This window comes from Balaenoptera physalus (assembly GCF_965194825.1).
Source record: "Balaenoptera physalus genome assembly, chromosome: 10".
Lineage (NCBI taxonomy): Eukaryota > Metazoa > Chordata > Mammalia > Artiodactyla > Balaenopteridae > Balaenoptera > Balaenoptera physalus.
The window spans coordinates 67,845,231-67,866,018 of NC_138889.1; the positions used below are offsets into that span (position 1 = coordinate 67,845,231).

Here is a 20,788-nt window from a genome sequence, read left to right on the forward strand (position 1 = left end):
TTTAAAAGGGTAAGTAAAAAATAGTTTGAACTGAATTAAAGTGAAAACACAATTTATTCAAGTTTGTGAAATGCAGTTAACGCAATACTTGGGGATTAATTTATAGCACTAAACACCTTTTATTAGAAAAGAATAAAGGTCTGAAATCAATGACTTCAGCTTCCACCATAAGAAATCAAAAAAGAAGAGCAGATTAAACCCAAAGTAAGCAGAAGAAGGAAAATAATAGAGGATGGAAATCAATGAAATTGATAACAGAAAAGCAATAGAGAAAAATCAATGAAACCAAAAGCTAGTTTGCTGAAAGGATGAATAAAACTAATAAAATTGATAGACTGATCAGGAAAAAAACGAGGTTCTATCGCTTTAAATTTACATCTATGATCTATTTGGAGTTCTTGAGATATGAATGGAAGTTCATCTGTTAATATGGCTATCAAATGTTCTAGCACCATTTGTTGAAAAGGCTATCCTTTCTCCAGAATTACTTTTGTACCTCTGCCAAAAAATCAGTGTGTGTGTGTGTGTGTGTGTGTGCGTGTGTGTGTGTGCGTGTGTGACTGTGTGTGTGTGGGGGGGTGGTCTATGTTTGGATTATCTCTTCTGTCTATTGATAGAATTAGTATTGTTCCATTATCTATCCTGACTCCAATATTAAACTACTCTGAACACTGCAGCTTAACAATATGCCTTCAAGTCAATCAGTGTAAGTCCTCCAACTTTGTTCATATTTGTCAAAGTTGTTTTCCTATTCTAGGTCTTTTGTATTTCCATCTGAATTTGAATTCCACTAGTTCATTGCTAGTATATTAAAAAACAATTAGCTTTTGTATATTGATCTTATATCCTGCAACTTCCCTGAACTCATTTATTAGTTCTAGTAGTATTTGGAGATTTCTTAGGATATTGTATACACTGATTCTTTTTAATTTACTCATTTCAATATTTTTTACCCTTTTAACCCTCACCATGAAATAGGTGGAATATTTTCTTTTCATCTATCTTCCAGTTTACTAATTCTCTCTTCAGGAATGCCTAATATGCTGTGAAGTTAATCTTCTGAGTTACTTATTTCAGTTACTGTATTTTGTCAGTTCTTATGTCGTTGTTGTTGTTGTTTTTTAAGGTGGAGATAATTTGAGACTCTGGATGATATCTTCCTCCAAAGTGAATCTATGTTTTCTTTTAGCAGGCAGCTAGCCTAAAGACATCATAAATAGCAGATAACCTTAATCCAATCAGGAGTTAAAATAATTTAAGGGTTGGTTTCAGTCCCTGTGAGGGCTGCTCTATTTCTAATTCACCCATATATCTACAATGTAGCCTATTATAACACTTAGAAATAAATCCAGAAACTGATTTAAGTTAAAAGAAGGGAAGTTTCCCAGCTTCTGACTCCATCAAAATTACAAAATTCTGACTACCTGTTTTATTATTGAAAGCTTTCCTGAGAACCGAATACCGTTTCTCTATATAGTCAGCTTTGGTGTTAAACTCTAAATATCCAGATTTACTTTTTATTGTAATGGACAGATAAGTCATTTCAGTGAGCTACAAAGTCACTCATGCAGAACACAAGTGCTAGGCATCTATATTTTTGCTAATAATTATAATTCAGCAATTGTTTCACTAAGAAGAGAACAATTTTATACACTGGTCACACTTAATCCACAATTTATTTTCCCTCACAATAGAATATTCAAATGTTAGAAAATGCAAAAGTCATGGCAAGAGACAATAAATTTTGTAACACCACTGCTATATTCTGCTGACATACATATTAAAAGAAAGTGAAATAAATAAACTTAAGAGAATTTGAAAGGGTTTAAAGCATTCTCCATTCAAGAAAGGATGAGACAGCACACTAAAAGATATATTGTCACCATATATTTGAATTTTTTAAAGAGAGATATAAAATGAAACTTTGGGGCAATGCCCCCCCAAATTTATATATATCTTTATAGTCTAGAAACTCTGTTCTTTTTGTCAAAATTTCATTTTATTTCTACTTCAGAGGGGATGGTCATATATATTTTAAAGGTCATATATATACAGGATTAAATAACTAAATAACTTTCTATTTCTGACAATTTTCAACTTCTCCTAAAATAGAATAACTTTTCTAATGTCTTCATAATTTTATTTTTCCACACCCATGGGTATTCTCACATTACAGGAACAGTTACAAGTGAGGAAAATTCCCAAGCACTTTATCTTTTTTTAATTTTTTAAATTTTATTAATTAATTAATTTATTTATTTATTGGCTGTGTTGGGTTTTCATTGCTGCTTGTGGGCCTTCTCTAGTTGCAGCGAGCAGAAGCCCCTCTTCGCCACGGCGCGCAGGCTTCTCACTGCGGTGGCTTGTCTTTGTTGTGGAACACGGGCTCTAGGTGCGCAGGCTTCAGTAGTTGTGGCACGCGGGCTCTGCAGTTGTGGCGCACGGGCCCAGCTGCTCCGCAGCATGCGGGATCTTCCCAGACTAGGGTTCGAACCCGTGTCCCCTGCATTGGCAGGCGGACTCCCAACCACTGCGCCAGCAGGGAAATCCCTGCCAAGCACTTTAAATTGTTTATATCTTTAAAAAGATCTGGGACTTCCCTGGTGGCACAGTGGTTAAGAACCCGCCTGCCAATGCAGGGGACATGGGTTCGAGCCCTGGTCCGGGAAGATCCCACGTGCTGCGGAGCAACTAAGCCTGTGCGCCACAACTAATGAGCCTGAGCTCCAGAGCCCGCGAGCTACAACTACTGAGCTCGTGTGCTGCATCTACTGAAGCCCGCGCGCCTAGAGCCCATGCTCCACAATAAGAGAAGCCACCACAATGAGAAGCCCGTGCACTGCAACGAAGAGTAGTCCCCGCTCTCTGCAACTAGAGAAAGCCCGCGAGCAGCAACGAAGACCCAACACAGCCAAAAACAAATAAATAAATAAATTTATAAAAAGATCTAACTTGTCAAGCCATCAGATCATTTGCTTTACTGCAAATAAGTGAATATCTCAGTTAACTAAATAAAACCCATTTCTATATAGAATTTACCCGTCCAATCATCAAAGCAAAAATGATAATAATGATAAACTAAAATGATTGGAAAGTAGGTTTTCCTAATGTTAAAAATTTCTTCTCACAAAAACCAATATTTTCTCATATCCACCTAAATATTTTTAGATATAACATGTCTAAATCTTATCACATACAAATGCAGGTTCATGTGGTGTAATTGCAAACCACCAACCATCCGCAACCATACTCCCATACTCCTAAGGATAAAGAACAGTAATTTTTTTAAAAAGCAAAGAAAATTCTTCTACCTGATCTGATAAGGTGCTACACATAAGCAAAACTGATTTAAATGACCTCCTCACATCCCCTGTTCTGATTTTCCCTTTTTCATACAAGGCCCTCTTAAAGGGGTATAAGTCAATTCTGTGACACACAACTGATATCTAAGAGCATTCAAAAGCAGGAACATTGGGGGGCTTCCCTGGTGGCGCAGTGGTTGAGAATCTGCCTGGCAATGTAGGGGATACGGGTTCGAGCCCTGGTCTGGGAAGATCTCACATGCCGCGGAGCAACTAGGCCCGTGAGCCACAATCACTGAGCCTGCGCGTCTGGAGCCTGTGCTCCACAACAAGAGAGACCGTGATAGTGAGAGGCCCGCGCACCGTGATGAAGAGTGGCCCCCGCTTGCTACAACTAGAGAAAGTCCTTGCACAGAAACGAAGACCCAACACAGCCAAAAGTAAATAAATAAATAATAAATAAATTAAAAAAAAAAAAAAAGCAGGAACGTTGAGGAAAATTTCTGCATATTTTGAGCTCTTTCTGGAAATTTCCTTTGCTCTTTGACTCCCTCCCTAATGACAAGGAAAAGTAAAATGGCTAGGTAGAATACAATTACAAACTTCAAATAAATTACAGATATCACATAAAGTTCTCATTTTGGCCCTTAAAAAATCATAAGTACCTTATGGGGCAGATATATCTTGGCACACTTTCATGTAAACAAAACCCAAAGAAGAGCAGGTGTGGGATGGTGACCACAAAGTCAATATATGTACTGAGGCAATACAGTATACTTATTTTAAGGAAACAAAAAAAAGTAGCAATAATCAGCTTTGGTCGCATTAACAGAAGTAATATCTATCTCAAAGTGGGAAAATACAGTCATTTTTTCTGTAGTACAACTCTACATCTAGTTATAAGGCACAGTTTAAAAAGGAATATTGCCAAAGCGAGATTCCCGGAGAAAAGTAACCAGGAAACAAGGCACATTCAGTACCGTCACAGAACATGACTGACAATACTAGAAACACTAACTCTCATGACTTTAGTATCCTCCTATGTGATGACTTCCAAATCTATATCCCCAAGACTGACCTGTCCCCTGGGTTTCAAATGCATAACCACACGCCTGCTAGATATATTTATTTGACTGTTTCACATACATTTTGGCCTCAACCTGAGAGATAGTATAGTGTAAAGAGCATGAATGGTAGAGCCAGAATGCCATGATACAAATCCAGAGTCTGGATTCCGTGCTCTACAGCTATGTGAACCTTGAACAAACAAATTACTTGACCTCTTTGTGCCTCAACTTCCTCATCTATAAAATGGAAATAGTAATACTTATCTTGTAAGTTTGTCATGAGATTTAAATACGTAATTTTTGAAAGTTCTTAAAATAGAAATGGACACATACTCAGTGTTCTGTTTGTGGAAAAAAATGCATACCTATTAACCAAATTCAAACTCTCCATCCCCAAAACTATGCCTCTTTCTATAATATTTATTTCAGAAGATGACTACAAGACAAAAACTCTACCCCTTTCCACGCCTTAACCTCTTTCTTCAGTGAGTCCTTCAAGTCTTGCCATAAGGGCCAACAAAATCTGGCCAGAGAATGGGGAAAGAGAGAAGGAGAAAAGAGAGAAGAAAAGGGGAAAAGGAGGGAAGAAAGAGAGAAGGAAGAGAAACTAAGGAATTATGGCAGTATGTCCACCAAAATGTTAACAGTGGTAGTCTCTGGTTGAAGAGATTACAAGTAATCACATTCTTCTTTATAGACCTTTCTGTATTTCTGAGATCTTCTAAAAGATAAAACAGGTTTTCCCTTTCAGCAGAGAGAAAAATAAATTGTTTCGAAAATGTCTTTAATGATATTCCAGATAAAGTCTAAGTCCTTCACTAGGGCCTTCATAGTTGGTTCCTATGCCTTTTGCCACTCCCCATATCCCTTGCATCCTCATATTTGTACCTCTGCACAAGCTGGAACACAATCCCCATTCACCTTTACCTGGCTAATTCTTACCACATGGGTAGCCTCTCCTCTGGAAAGCCTTCTTGGACCGCAACCCTGCTCACTTCAAACCCACTGTTCCAATCTAGGCTAACTACTCCTTCTGTATGCACCTTTAGAACCTAGTGCACACATATAGCATTTACCATAGTAAGTTCAATAATTAAGGTGTTTATAAATTTGTCTCTTTCTTTCCTTGAAATAAGGAAACTCCAGCAGTATCTGGCAAATAGTAAGGGATCAAAAACAGTTTGTTGTACAAAAGACTCCAAAGTCATATTGTTTCTATTCTATTATGTTGTTTCTCTAGAGCTATATAAAAGTTGAAAAGGTGAATTCCTAAAATAGCAGATTCCCAATCTTGGAGTACTCAAAGCAAAACAGAATGCTACCATTCTTGTTCCTTCAGTCAATCGTTTATTCACCAAATATTTATTTAGTACCTCATATATACCTGGCATTAGGGATACAAAGATGAGCAAAAACAAAGGGTTTCTTTTCTCATGATACTTGAGGTGGGAAGAGGAGAGGGTAAATATTGTCTAAATACTCAAAGCTACTAAGTAAACACTAGTGAACTGGCCTTGAAGTTAAAAAAATACAATTCTAATAGAATATATAATGAAAGACATCACCATGTTTGGAAAGATCAAAGATTCTGAATTAGGAATGAGATTAGGTTACTTAAAGATAGCAATTGTCAATCCTTTTTTCTGGCTGCCACATACATACATATCCAGTTATGCATTCTTTCCACACAAGCTAAATAACTTTACTCTTAATGAACAGACCATAATGCCTCATAGTGCTTGCCAATTACACTACCCTATGCCTTCTTCAAAAACCAAGCCAAAGCTGTTCTTTATGACTTGCAAAGCCAAGAACTAGAAGATGAACCAACCTTAATTTCCTGGTCACAAATGATTAGTCCAGGGATGATTTGCTGAGGGCTGCCCTATAAGAACTCTCTATATTGAAAGACGTGCAGAGACTGTTAGCTGCCCACCCAATATCTATTTTTCCCCCTTTTCTCCCACTAGGAGATTTTACTGGGGATGGCAATACACCTAGCTCAAAACATCAAATCACCTAACTCCAGACTTTTTTATGTTACACGAAAGAAAAATACATCCCCCACCTCATTTAAGCCACTATTGTTCGCATTTTCTGTTGAATGCAGTTGAATGCTGCGGAGCAACTGAGTCCATGCACCACAACTACTAAGCCTGAGCTCTAGAGCCCGCAAGCCACAACTACTGAGCCCGCACGCCTAGAGCCCGTGCTCCACAACAAGAGAAGCCACCGCAATGAGAAGCCCACGCACCACAATGAAGAGCAGCCCCCGCTTGTTGCAACTAGAGAAAGCCCGTGTGCAGCAACGAAGACCCAACACAGACAAAAATAAATAAATTAAAAAAAAAAAAAAAGATGTGATTTCTTTAAGCCTAACGAATGCTGCTGACAACTAATGGAACTAAATGAAACTTCTGCCCTATGGGGCAATGGAAGAATATAATTCACAATGGCAGGCATAGCCAAGAGTGAAACAAGACACACCTTAATGTTGAACACCCAAAGCAGAGTTGTTTGAAATAAGAACTCAGGGTTTAAAGCTATCTCTTCCTTGCAACTAGACAGAACATTAACTGAAATGGCATAGCATTCTCTTCTCATGAAAGAATATTAGAATTCAGCTGAGAACAATATTATTTTAGGTACAGGCTTAAATATACTCTTTTTAAAAAAAATAAATAAATAAACAGCCACAATTTTTGGTAGTTATGGGTACCAAATTGCTAGGCCCCCTCCAAATTCTATCTGGCATGCAGTTAAATAGACAGGCTCATTAAATATTTACAAGGACTGGACAGAAATGGGTATGCATAGCTTATTTAAATATTGATGGGTAGAGGGAAATAAGAGAGAAGGAAATCCAAGACTATATGATTTCCACAGATCCAAGTTTAACTAACCAAGATGAACAGTTCCCTTTATGTGTGGGGCTTACTTCAGTCTGATAGCTTTCTTCAGGCTGTCCCTTTCATCTGTAATTTCTGAAATACAGCTTTCCTAGGTGAGTCTTTAGGCTAGTTTTAGTTTTTCTGAGAAAGCAAATTGCTTCCTATAGGTTCCTTGAGAACACTCCATAGTGTATGAGAGTCGAGGTGAGCAAAACCTTACCTGTATAGGACAGTCCAAAGGATCAGATAAATCCGTGGGAGAACAAAGTTAATGTCATGGAGTGAGGTGGAGTAAAAAAATGAAATCTGACACCAGAGCTTTGACTTTAATTGAGCTAAGACACAGTGTACAGATGAGGATGATAAAAGTAGGAAATAAACATTTTCAATATGGCTTTTTAAAATAATCAAAAAGAACTGTAATTATAGTAATAAAACACTTTCGAAGAACTTTTCCTTCTCCCACTTCCCTAAAATACGCAGTAAGATTAACACGATTTAATAATTAAAACTGCATAACTAATCAATCCACACCTTGGCTCTACAAATTTGAGAGGGTATTGAGAGCAGAAAAGGAAAGAGAATGAAGTCTCCTGGGACTGCTCCAAATGAAAGAAATCCTTTTTATATCACTAAGTTTTATACCAAAATCACAGAATTATTTTGGAAAACATACCCTAATAAAAGATAACAATAGTAACAACAGCTAACACATAATGATTACTATGTACAAGCACTATTCTGAGCACTTTTATGTGTATTAATTCATTTGATCTTTATAATGATCCTGTAAGTCAAAATGCTATTTTTATTCTTATTAGACTGATGAAAAGAGGCACAGAGTCTTTAAGACTTAAGATCACTGAATTACTAAGTGGAGAAGCCAGAATTAAAACTCAAAGAGTCAGATTCTAGAGTCCATGCTCTTCATCACTTTACCAAATTGTCTTTTTAGGTATTACAACTTAAATTCATTTGCAGAGTAAAACTGGACAGACCTAAAATTATTTCTGCTTTCTCCCTATCTTGTCAAGGTACTGCTACTCCCCTAGTCATCCAAATCTGAATCCGTGAGATAACTTTTGGCCCTTCAGTGCATTCATATTCAATTAGTCATCCAACCAAACCCTGTCAATTAAATACATACTCCATTTCCACTCCTATTATTATCCTGGCGATTCTGTAGCCAAAAACTGCATCAGCTTTTTAAGAAGCCAATAGCTCATGCCAACCGAACTGCAGGCCTCTTATATTAGTTTTATGGGGCATAATTATAGTAAAATATTTTACGTTTCCCCATAAAAGTTCTCCTTATTAATTTCAGCCCATCTCTTTAGCCTATATATTAATATTCCCTTCCAGATATACACCACAACACTGGGTAATCAAACTTTAAAAATGTACTAATATACTCCCTATTCAAATGAAACACAGAGACCTTAAGGTTTTAGCACTAGAAACAAAATCCACAGGAGAGAAAGGTAGCTGGATCAAGCGGTCTTTTAAACGTTACACTTGGGAGTAGGGTGCTCTCGCTTCAATTACCATAATCATAACTTATATGACCCTCAAGGGAGCACGGTGCGTCCTTTAATCCATTTTGGTTCCAATGAGCATCCAATGAGACAGTTTGGAGACTTTAAAAAGGACTTTACCAAATAGAAAGAACCAAATAAAAATAGAGGTCAACAAGCTTAAAAACAGTCCACAGCATAGGATAAATCACAGTGCTCTCCAAACTTTTTCACTTCCTGCAACACAGATGTTATTTACCCAGCACACATGGTAAATCAAGACTGCTCACATCAGTGGTCTCAATACCTCAACACACTGATGGCCCAGCCAAGTGGCACAGAGCATCGCTTGGCAAGTTCCACACTAACCTACCACAGCTTATTTGCTCTCAGCCTTCATAAATTCTAATCTATTCCAAGCCAGAGAGCCATCGAAGCCCTAGAACACCTCTGAAGGTCCTTCATATGGGTTCCTCACTTCCCAGCTCCCTTTGTGCTAGGATGTGGGGAGTGCTATCTTCTGCTCTTTCTCTTGAGAGACAGAAAGAAATAGTAGCTAATTCTGACCTACACCTTGGACCCTCCTATTTTATTCCTGTTTTAAATCTGGAAGAAAAGCCTCATCTAGCTGCTTGGCAACTGACCACTGAATGACTTTATTCAATTAGTGAGCTCTTACCTCCACATATAGGAGTAGCTACCTAAACCAGAGGGCTAAGGTGATTTGAGATTATAAAATACATCAATATTGGTATTTGAAACTTGCCACAGATATTAATATGGTGTGATATGGAGTATATTAACTTCTCATTATACGATGTTCTTGTAATGTTTTCATACCCTTGCAGCACTGCAACTAACACCTCTAAAAATGACTGCCAGAGCAGTAGCAAGAGCTCATGACTCTACTAGCAATAGCTGGCACTAGTTTCCGGTCTCTAATATGATCTGTTACAAAGCTAGCCAAAAATAACGTCCAAAGATTTGTCCGAGTTGAAATTTCTTTTTGAAAAGCAGAAGGCAACTGAATTAAGATCCTAAATGTACATGTACATAGTGTAACATCCAGCAATACATGGACCAGATCCCCATTTAATCACTTCCAACTAGATCATGTGTCTGAAATCGCACTCTTACTATAAAATAATTAAATAGGGTAGGTAAGATTTAACATTCTACCCTGCATATGGTCTAGAAAGTCCAATTTATTAGGTTAAGAGTCTTATATTTGTAATTTACCAACACATCTAAACATTTTAGAACCACCAACTTTTGAAAAAAAGAACATGAGTATGTATATATTTTAATACAAATTTAGAAACAGGATTTCGAAGAAAAAAACATAGTATTTCCAAGTACAGGAACAACAACTGGAATATTAACCTGAATAGGTCAGGTTAATGTTCTTATAAATTTGTGAAGTAGAACAAGACCCTTGAAGATGATGTGTATAAAACTATGAAGGTGAATATATATACAAGAGCAAGCTTATCGTCACTAAAAAAAATGCTATTAGACTGAATCTGAGGGCATGGGCCACATCTGCCTTATTTACTGTTGTATCCCCAGCACCCAACACATTGTCCAGCACCTAACAGGCACTAAGAACATACTTAAGGATGAATCACTGGAAGCTACATGACCATTTGGCAAGACTATTGTACACAAACTAATTTAACCATCAAAAAGGAGGTTGGAATTTGACCAGGAAACCTTTAAGGTCCTTTCCAAACCCTAAGATCACATGACATTTTTATCATTACCCCAGTGAAGATTTTAAATGAGGGTCACACTTCATTATAGGAAGAACCTTTAGAGAGATGTCTACCAGTTACTAGAGGTTGCATCATAACCCATCAGTCAGTCTTTCTATACAAATCTTTTTCAAGCAGGAAAAAAGAAAGAAAAATGAGTAAAAGAGAATCACTAAACATTACTGATCCTAAAGGACAAATTAACCTTATTTATATATTTCTATATTTTGAAACTAGACAATTAGATTAATCTAAAAAAATGATCAAGTCCATGGATTGTATTAAAAGAATAAATCTTTAAATGCTGTGTTATGCACACTAACAAATAATTAAGGGGGGAAATCCCCTGGTATCAAAAGTACATAGAGGGACTTCCCTGGTGGCACAGTGGTTAAGAATCCTCCTGCCAATGCAGGCGACACGGGTTCGAGCCCTGCTCCGGGAAGATCCCACATGCCGCGGAGCAACTGAGCCCACGCGCCACAACTACTGAGCCTGCGCTTTAGAGCCCCCGCGTCACAACTGCTGAGCCGGCGCACTGCAACTGCTGAAGCCCACGCGCCCTAGAGCCCGTGCTCCGCAACAAGAGAAGCCACCGCAATGAGAAGCCCACACACCATGATGAAGAGTAGCCCCCGCTCGCCACAACTAGAGGGAAAAGCACACGCACAGCCACGAAGACCCAACGCAGCCAAAAACAAAAACCAAAAATAAATATATTACTTAAAAATATATATATTTAAAAAACAAATATATTTTTTAAAAAGTACATAGAATAATTTTTTCCTTAGAAGCCTCAAATTGGAAAGTCCTGTATCAGTTAAGCAACTGCTCAGTTACAGAATTAATTTAGAAATACATAAGAGCTTTTTTTACTTGTGCCTAACTTGCTTTAATGATAAACTGCAAATGTGTGATACATCTCTCTACTCTTTTCTTTGTCCTTGAATGGAATACAAATATTTTAAAAAATACTGTATCATATACAAATAGATTGCACACTAAATGTGTAACCTATTTGATTACAGAAAGTTATAACCACGGTCATGTACAACTCACCTGTCTGAATAATTTTTGGCTACTTTAATCCAAGAAACTAACATCCATCACTACTTCATACTAAAGATATTTTCTGTAATAATTTGGTGAGATTAAAGTATGTAGTTACAATTTGCTTTGTAAAATCAAAAATATGCAAAACTCTAAAAGCTAGTTAACCTAGCTCATTTGCTTTCCTTAGACTAGCTGGCAAGCAGCAACAGGTAACTGGCTGCCTTGGTTACTTATAAACTAATGGGCTACACTGTTCCTGCCAATACTTTCTTATTTTTTAATAGTACTTATCACTTCTCAAGTACCTTATAATTTACTTATTCATTATAGTTAGTGTCAGTCCATTCTCTACTATAAATTTAAGTTCTAAGAAGACAGGGATTTTATCTGGTTCACTGCCATATCATCAACACCCATCTCAGTGACTGACACATAGTAAGTGTTCAATAAATATCTGTTAAATGAATGAACTGGCATTAAATCATAGCCAAATTTTCAAAATGGCTATAAATTTTAAAGCAAAATTCTGGACAGACGAGCAAACTACAAAAAAAAAAAAAAAGTGTTTTTCGTAAGTACTCACAAGCTAGCACTTTAATAATCTTTATTTTAAAAATCACCAGATATGATCCAGCAATTCCACTCCTGGGTATATATCCAAAGAAAACAAAAACACTAACTCAAAAAGATGTATGCACCCAATGTCCATAGCAGCATTATTTACAACTGCCAAGATATAGAAGCAACTAAACTGTCCATCAACAGATGAATGGATAAAGAAGATGTGGTATGTATATACCATGGAATACTACTCAGCCATTGAAAAGAATGAAATTTTGCCATTTGCAACAACATGGATGGACTTGGAGGTATTACGCTTAGTGAAATACATCAGACAGAGAAAGACAAATACTATAAGTTATCACTTATATGTGGAATCTAAAAAATAAGACAAACCAGTGACTGTAACAAAAAAGAAACAAATTCACAAAAAAAGAAAAAACCAGTGGTTACCAGTGGGGAGAGAAAGAGGGGCAAGATAAGGGTAAGGGATTAAGAGGTACAAACTACTGTGTATGTAATAAATAAGCTACAAATATATATTGTTCAGCACAGGGAATAGGGCCGATATTTTATAATAACTATAAATGGAGTATAACCTTTAAAAATTGTGAATCACTATGCTGTATACCTGAAACTTACATAATATTGTAAGTCAACTATACCTCAACTTTAAAAATTTTTTTAATTTAATAAAATAAAAATAAAAATCACCAGAGATCTATATCTAAGTTATTAGTTTCTGGACTCCACCCCTACCCCTTTCTCATGTTAGGAAACAATTCTTCACTTTTAGTAACAGCAGCATCACATCATTCTACTTAAAGTTGTCACCATCACCAAGAGGCAACAACAGGCTGTTCTGTGAAATAAGATTACAGGCATTACCTAGATAGAACAATATTAATGTAAGTAAATATTCACGTGAAATTGAAATGCATATTCCAGAAATTTTAAAGAAGCCACATTCAGTTTAAAAGAATTTCTAGCTGATGTAATAAATAGAAAATATCGATATTACTTATGAGCAGGGAGCCTTCCTGTGGCTCTTTTCAGCTCAGAAAATGTCTCTTCTTCCACTTCTCTGACTTGCCATAAAGAAAAACATTTAACCAGAATCCAAGATTCTAACTCATCTTGTTTATCAGTGCTCAGACGTCTCAGGAAAAGCAGTCACTGCCTGGGGAAAGAGCCCAGTAAACCTCAAACAATGGAAGCCACAAACAATGGAAACCACAATTAATTCATAAATTGATAGCACTTCTCATTTAAGTTTTATAGCAGTTTATTCCTATTTCCAAAGTAAGTACACAATACTGAATTGGAGAAATATACTGAAGATCTTACTAGGCTTAATGAGATCTTCCAGTCAGTTATGAACCCAATAGTAGAATCTAACTTTTTCATTAGAACACTAAGGCTGTCATAATGAAAGTTATTATGAGTTCACTCATACTATGGTGTGTTTCCTGTAAATACGGTCCATCTTTGGAAGAAATAAAAGCTGCTAGCTCCTTAATTACCAAAGATTTGTATCATTAGACCCTTTTGATTTTATTGTTTTAAAGTTAACACTTTTCTATTCATGTCTTTCCAATGCCAGTTAAACCTTCCTAATTAAAATAAGACTTATCTTGTTAATTTTTTTTAAAAGAAGCAGAAAAAAAAAAAACTTTTAAAAAATCAGCTTACCTCATCTAACACAAGAATAGAGTATTTTATTTAGTTTTAGGATAGCTTTAGCAGAGAGTCAAAAGACCAGGGGTTTTTGTTATCATCTCAGCCAACAGTAAGTAGCTATATGACCTGGATTTCAATATCTAATTTTTAACACAAATGGAGATGAATTTCAGCATTTAAAATAAATTCAACTTACCTAAAATTGTCACTTTTCTCTTTAGCTTTCCAAAGCTTGAATTTATACAAATTTTCCCAACTTATAAAATGATCTAAATTTCCACATATATTTCAGATTCTGGATAATTCTTGGCCTAACTTAAAGTATCTTTAAGCTAGCTAGAATTAGCTGTTTAAAGAAATAAACTTTACTAAGGATTGATTATCTTTATGATTAACTTATGAAATATTGGCCCTATTTTTAGCTTTTATTATATTTAAGGAGATGTCAGAAATCATTCTACCATCCCCTTTATGGACACATTTCAGTACAATGCTATAGTAAACTACTGCTGACATAAGTACAAAACAGAAATACTTCGAAGTAAGACGTATATATAGGGGACTACCTTGGTGACTAGTGGTTAAGAATCCGCCTGCCAATGCAGGGGACATGGGTTCCAGCCCTGGTCTGGGAAGAACCCACATGCCACGGAGCAACTAAGCCCGTGCGCCACAACTACTGAGCCTGTGCTCTAGAGCCTGCGAGCCACAACTACTGAGCCCACATGCCACAACTACTGAAGCCTGCATGCCTAGAGCTCGTGCTCCGCAACAAGAGAAGCCACCGCAATGAGAAGCCCGCATACCGCAACGAAGAGGAGCCCCTGCTCACCGCAACTAGAGAAAGCTCGTGCGCAGCAACGAAGACCCAATGCAGGCAAAAATAAAAAATATATAAATAAATAAATTTATTTTTTTTAAAGACATATATATTACACACACACCCATATATATACACATATATATATATATATACACACACATATACACACACACATATATACACACACACATATACACACACACACACACATATATATACACACACACATAATATATATATATAAAATTTCAAGGCATGTCTTGAAAGTAAGGAAAGATAAAATTTACTATAACAGACACAGCCACATCACTGATAGATTTATAACTGATTAATAAACTTTCAGTTCTCAAAGATTAAAAAACTTTTCTTCAGTAAGTTTTGTCAACTTAGTAACTCTCCACCTAAAATTTTGTACATTGGTGATATTAGTGACTTTTTATAGACACATAAGTACCACTAGAGGCCACCAAATACTTCATTTTTTAAAACTGACACATTTGTTAAGTTATAAGGAAAATGACCATATCCATAGCAGGGAAAGTTCCACATGAATACTCAAAGCACAATACAAACTCAAGAAAAAAGATGTGAACATATTTCATGCAGTAAATAGTATGTCTGGATCACCAAAGAACTTGATTAGAACAAGAACTGGGGTGTGGGGGGATAGATAGTATCAAAATATCATTCCTTATATACCATTGAAAATAGATTATATGACCTAGAGAGTTGATGTTCTCTAAATAGCTGTTGCCTTTTTTAATCAAATTATATACCTATATATAGGTATATATACTGATACAGACAGATAAATAAAATCCCAGAGTTCAATATTCTTTCCTCCATATCGCAAAGTCTTTCACATATAGTAATGTTTTTATGTTTTAAAGTTGGCTACCATCTATAGCAATTAACATTTTGATAAAGAAGTTCTATTTGTAAAAGTCGCCCCACAGATTTGAATATATCCAAAATTCTGGCTTGACAAAGAAAACCTGGCTCGGCAGAATAGATAACACCTGAGAAAACTTTGCTCTGAGACCCTAGGTGAATTGCTGCTAGAATCTCCTATGTCCCCTCATTTCTTCCAGTCTCCTCCTCCTCACTAAAGGTAAATAGCAAGAAACAGAAGGTCCAAGTAGGATTCAGAGATTCTGTAGATCCAAGTGAAATCTATGAAACAAAATAGGACTTCTTATTATCCGACTGTCCACCTTTTCTGCATGATGATACACTATTTTTCAAGAGTTTTCAAGCATTCCAGGTAAACTTTATTCATTCATGCTTTTGGTGTTCTATTTAAAGTCTCTGCTTAACTAAAGGTTGCAAAGATGTTCTCCTAAGTTTTCCTTTAAAAACCTTTATACTTTTAGCTTTTACATTTAGTCTACGATCTACTTCAAATTAATTTTTCTGTAGGGTGTGAGGCAGGGTCAAGGCTATTTTTTTTTTTCCAAATGAACATTCAGTTGTTTCAGCACCATTTGTTAACCCTATCTTTTTCACAACTGAATTACCTTGGCAACTTTATTGAATATATATTTACCATAATGTGTGTGTTTGCTTCTAGACTGTAGCATGGATCTACAAAAGACAATCCTTAAGCCAATACCACATTTGAATACTGAGCTCTATAGTATGCCTTGAAACCAGGTAGTACAAGTCCTCCAACTTTGTTCTTTCTTCTCCAAATTGCTCTGGCTACTTGCTATACAATGTGTCTTAGAGATTGATTCATGTCACTGAATAAAGCTCTAGGTCATATTTTTCTAAAAAGTTTTTAATAGTAGTAAAATATACATAACATAAAATTTATCATCTTAACCATTTTTAAATGTGCAGTTCAGTAGTGTCAAGTACATTCATATTGTCTTGCAATCACTCTCCAGAACACTTTTCATCTTGCAAAACTGAAAATCTATACCCATAGACTTAGCATAACGTCCTCAAGGTTCATCCATGTTGTAGCACGTGTCAGAATCTCCTTCATTTTTAAGGCTGAATAATATTTCATTGTATGTATATACCACATTTTGTTTATCCATGTATCTGTCAGTGGATACTTGGATTGCCTTTGGCTGTGGTGAATAATGCCACTATGAACGTGTGAACAAAAAATCTATTTGAGTCCCTGCTTTCAGTTCTTTTGGGTATATACCCAGAAGTGAAATTGCTGGACCATACAGTAATTCTGTTCTCAATTTTTTGAGGAACCGCCCTATCATTTTCCATGGTATCTGCACCATTTTACATTCCCACCAACAGTACACAAGGACTGTAATTTCTCCACATCTTTGCCAGCACTTTGTGTTTTTTTATATTAGTCATCGTAATAGGTATGAAGTGGTATCTCACTGTTGTTTTGATTTGCGTTTCCCTAATGGTTAGTGACATTAGCATCTTTTCATCTGCTTGTTGGCCATCTTCTTCTATCTCATACTTTTTAACAGTTGCATTATATTCTGATGAATGACTGTGGCACTACTAATTCAATCAGTCACCTACTGATGGACATTTAGGCAGTTTCCAATTTTTTGCCATGAATAACTTTACACATGCATATGTAGAAGTAACCATAAAAATCAATTTGTTCAGGATGCATGTTTTCCGATTCACTACCTTTCACTCTCAAAAGCATTCTGGTTTGAATAATATATATTATTTATCGAAGTGTCAGTTCTGCTATAGGACAAATTGCTACAAGTGAAATTAGGCAAGAACTAACTTTGATTAACCTTCCAAGGCTATTTGTTACCAGAACCCACCCCACATTAGAAGTCCGGTATTAGAAAGAGATACCAAAATATGGCTTAGCTCTGTCTGAGATGTGTAGGCTATACACTTAGATTACAGGAATTGCAGAAAACAATAATCAAAGGCATGACTAGGATGCAAGTACAAAAGACTGACAGAATAGTGATACCATCACTTCCCAGAGAAAACAAAATACCCAAAAAATGAAAACTGAATCTTACAGAAAGTCTGTAGTAAGGGGGCCACAAAACCAAAATAAAACAAAAATAGGGAAAAATGGAAGAGAATTAACTGACATTAAGAGAAAATTAGGATGATGAAGACTGTTGTATTTTCTCTGACACCAAGTATGTGTTTTTTCCCAATACCAACTGGGTGTCCAACAATTCAATTCATTTATGACACTAACTTCCCAGAGTCAGTGCAGACCCCACAATCAAGGGGTTAGGGCTCTGCCCCACAAGACTGCCCTCACTTCAGATGCCAGCTGCAAAAGGGATGACCAAGTTATCCACACTTCTGCCTGCAGACTACAAATTCAGGGGCTCACATGACTGTCCCCCTCAGGTTCAATAATTCACTAGGACAGCTCACTGAACTCAGGAAAACACTTTACCCACACTTACCAGGTTACTGTAAAGTATATAACTCAAAAAGAGCCAAACAGAAGAGATATATAAGTCAAGGTATGGAGGGAGGGGGTGACACAGAGCCTCCACACCTTCTCCAAGCACACTATCTTCCCAGCACATAGATGTGTTCACCAACTTGGAAGATCTCTATATCCCTTCATCTAGGGGTTTTTATGGAAGCTTCATTAGGTAAGCATGATTGATTAGCTCATTGGCCATTGGTGATTGAACTCAATCTCCAGCCCCTCTCCCCTCCCCAGTGGGGCTGAAATTTCCAACCCTCTAACCACATGGTTGGTTCCTGTGGCACATCAGCCCCCTTCCTGAAGCTACCTAGGGTTCCCTAAATTCATAAGCCATCTCATTAGCATACAAAAGACAGTAAATTCCAAAGAACTTTGTGCCAGGAACTGAGACAAAAACTAAATACAGTATTCATTTTTTATTTTACCACAAAGACTGAATGAGTGATGTCAAAAAATGTCAAGGAGAATTAAGAGAAGGGAAAAGACCTTTGAATTTCAGCAAGAACACTGTGGCAGAAGAAAGGTAGTTGTTCACTAAATCTGTTTCACTTTTCTCCTAGGCACCCATCTAGGCTTTATTTGCCAAACTCCCATTACAGTTAACTGTGGTTAAATGACTGATTTCTAATGAATGGAACAGGACAGAAGTGATATATACAGCCTCCCAGGCCTACCCCATAAAACCCACCTCCATGCTTTCTTTTACTACTCTGCCAACTGAATGCTGATGCCCAAGATGACCCTGAGAACCACACTTTGAAGACAGCAAACCACACTTCTGTCTAGCCCACTGCCACTAATCAAGTAAGTGATTATGCAAGTAAGAAGAAAAAGCTTGTTTCATTCTAGCCACTAAGGCTTCAAGGTTCACCTGTTATAACATCTAGTATTTACTACCCTTAATGAATTCAGAAAATATTACTAAACTTCAACTTTGTGATTTCAGAATGGAGAGGACATAAACTGTACTTCAGAATAAACCTCTGAAATGTGGGTGAGATGGATGTAAGAGATGCGAGTGGACAGCAAGAAATCATAACATTATAGTTTATTAAAATATTAATAGACAATCACCTGATAACAGTCCTGTAGGAAAAATCAGTATTATCAGAAAGATAAATTAACTTTGCTTAAGATTTTAAAGTTTCTGATCCCATATTGCTTCCATAGTACCACACCAGTCTCTTACAGAAATGGAGACAGCAAATGAAGAAGAATCATTTGAAACATTTTATAATGAAGAAGAAATAGGATAATAGCTACGAGGTAAACTCAAGAAAAGACTTTTTAAAGTTAATACTTGGGATCAATGGAAAATGAAGAACAGAACAAGGAACTGGACATTAAAAAGTATAGAACAACCCACAGCGGTGATATGACAGACAATTACATGAGAGATCAGCAGCAGTATTCTGTGTGGTAACGGGGCCAGGCTGTTTGCAAACAACATGAATTTGTAGTAGGTCAGGCTTGTGTACTGTAGTTCTACATTTTCTTCAGGAAGTTCACTATGGCGTCAAAGCATTAGGGATAGCAGGACCCCAACATGGCAAGAAAACCTTTCCTGAGGTGGTTCTGAGAGCACACCATGGAGACTGGGTAGGTGATTCTCTAGCATAACTGAGGCTATCAATACATTAGTAAAATAAGCAGAATTGTAAGCTACTGAAAGTCTAGTACAGTATAACAAACCACCTTAGTAAGCATCAAGGAATGTGAGAAGAATAACACCAAGACGGACTAGCTTCTACTTCAGAGATGTTGAGAGAATCCACTATCTCAGATGCATCCTCTAGACTCCATCTACAGGATGGAGTTCCTACCTGCTATGCAGTTTTATTACTTCAAAGAGACAACTGTGTCTTTGGGAGTAGGAAACAAAAATGTGAGCTCAAACCACCACTTTCCAGCTTAAACCCCATTTGTATCCACTTGCTTTGTTGTGAACATAACTTTAAAAGTCCTTTTTGTAGTCCTTAGTATGTTTCAAAAGCCATGTCTTCATGAAACAACCTAAATATCCATTGACAGAGGAATGGATAAAGAAGATGTGGTACATATATACAATGGAATACTACTCAGTCATAAAAAAAGAACAAAATAATACGATTTGCAGCAACATGGATGCAACTGGAGATTATCATACTAAGTAAGTCAGAAAGAGAAAGACAAATACCATATGATATCACTTACATGTGTAATCTAAAATATGGCACAAATGAACCTATCTATGAAACAGAAACAGACTCACAGACACAGAGAACAGACTTGTGGTTGCCATGGTGGGGGTGGTATGGGAGTGATGGACTGGGAGTATGGGGTTAGCAGACACAAACTATTATACATAGAATGGATAAACAACAAGGTCCTACTGTATAGCACAGGGAACTACATTCAGTAACCTGGGATAGACCATAATGGAATAGAATATAAAACAGAATGTATTTATATGTATAACTGAGTCACTTTGCTGTATAGCAGAAATTAACACAACACTGTACATCAACTATACTTCAATAAAAAAATAAATTTAAAAAAGCCATGCATACTTCATAGCAATGTTCTTGTTTTCAGCCTCAACTCTATGCAAAATCAAGAGTTCTTCCACACATCCTTTACACCAGCTTTAAAACTAAATTCATCACCAAGCACCCTACCTCAGCAAAGAGGCTTTAGATGCTACCTACAGTATCTTTCATAGGTCTCATTTATAATTATAAATTTTTAATTT

The 20,788-nt window shown here is 36.6% G+C and overlaps 1 protein-coding gene across 1 annotated transcript in view; it reads right to left on the minus strand.

The window, feature by feature from the left end:
- SBF2 (SET binding factor 2) overlaps nucleotides 1-20,788 on the minus strand; it is a 456,507-nt gene that overhangs the window by 340,817 nt on the left and 94,902 nt on the right. The gene's annotated exons all lie outside the window — the stretch shown is intronic.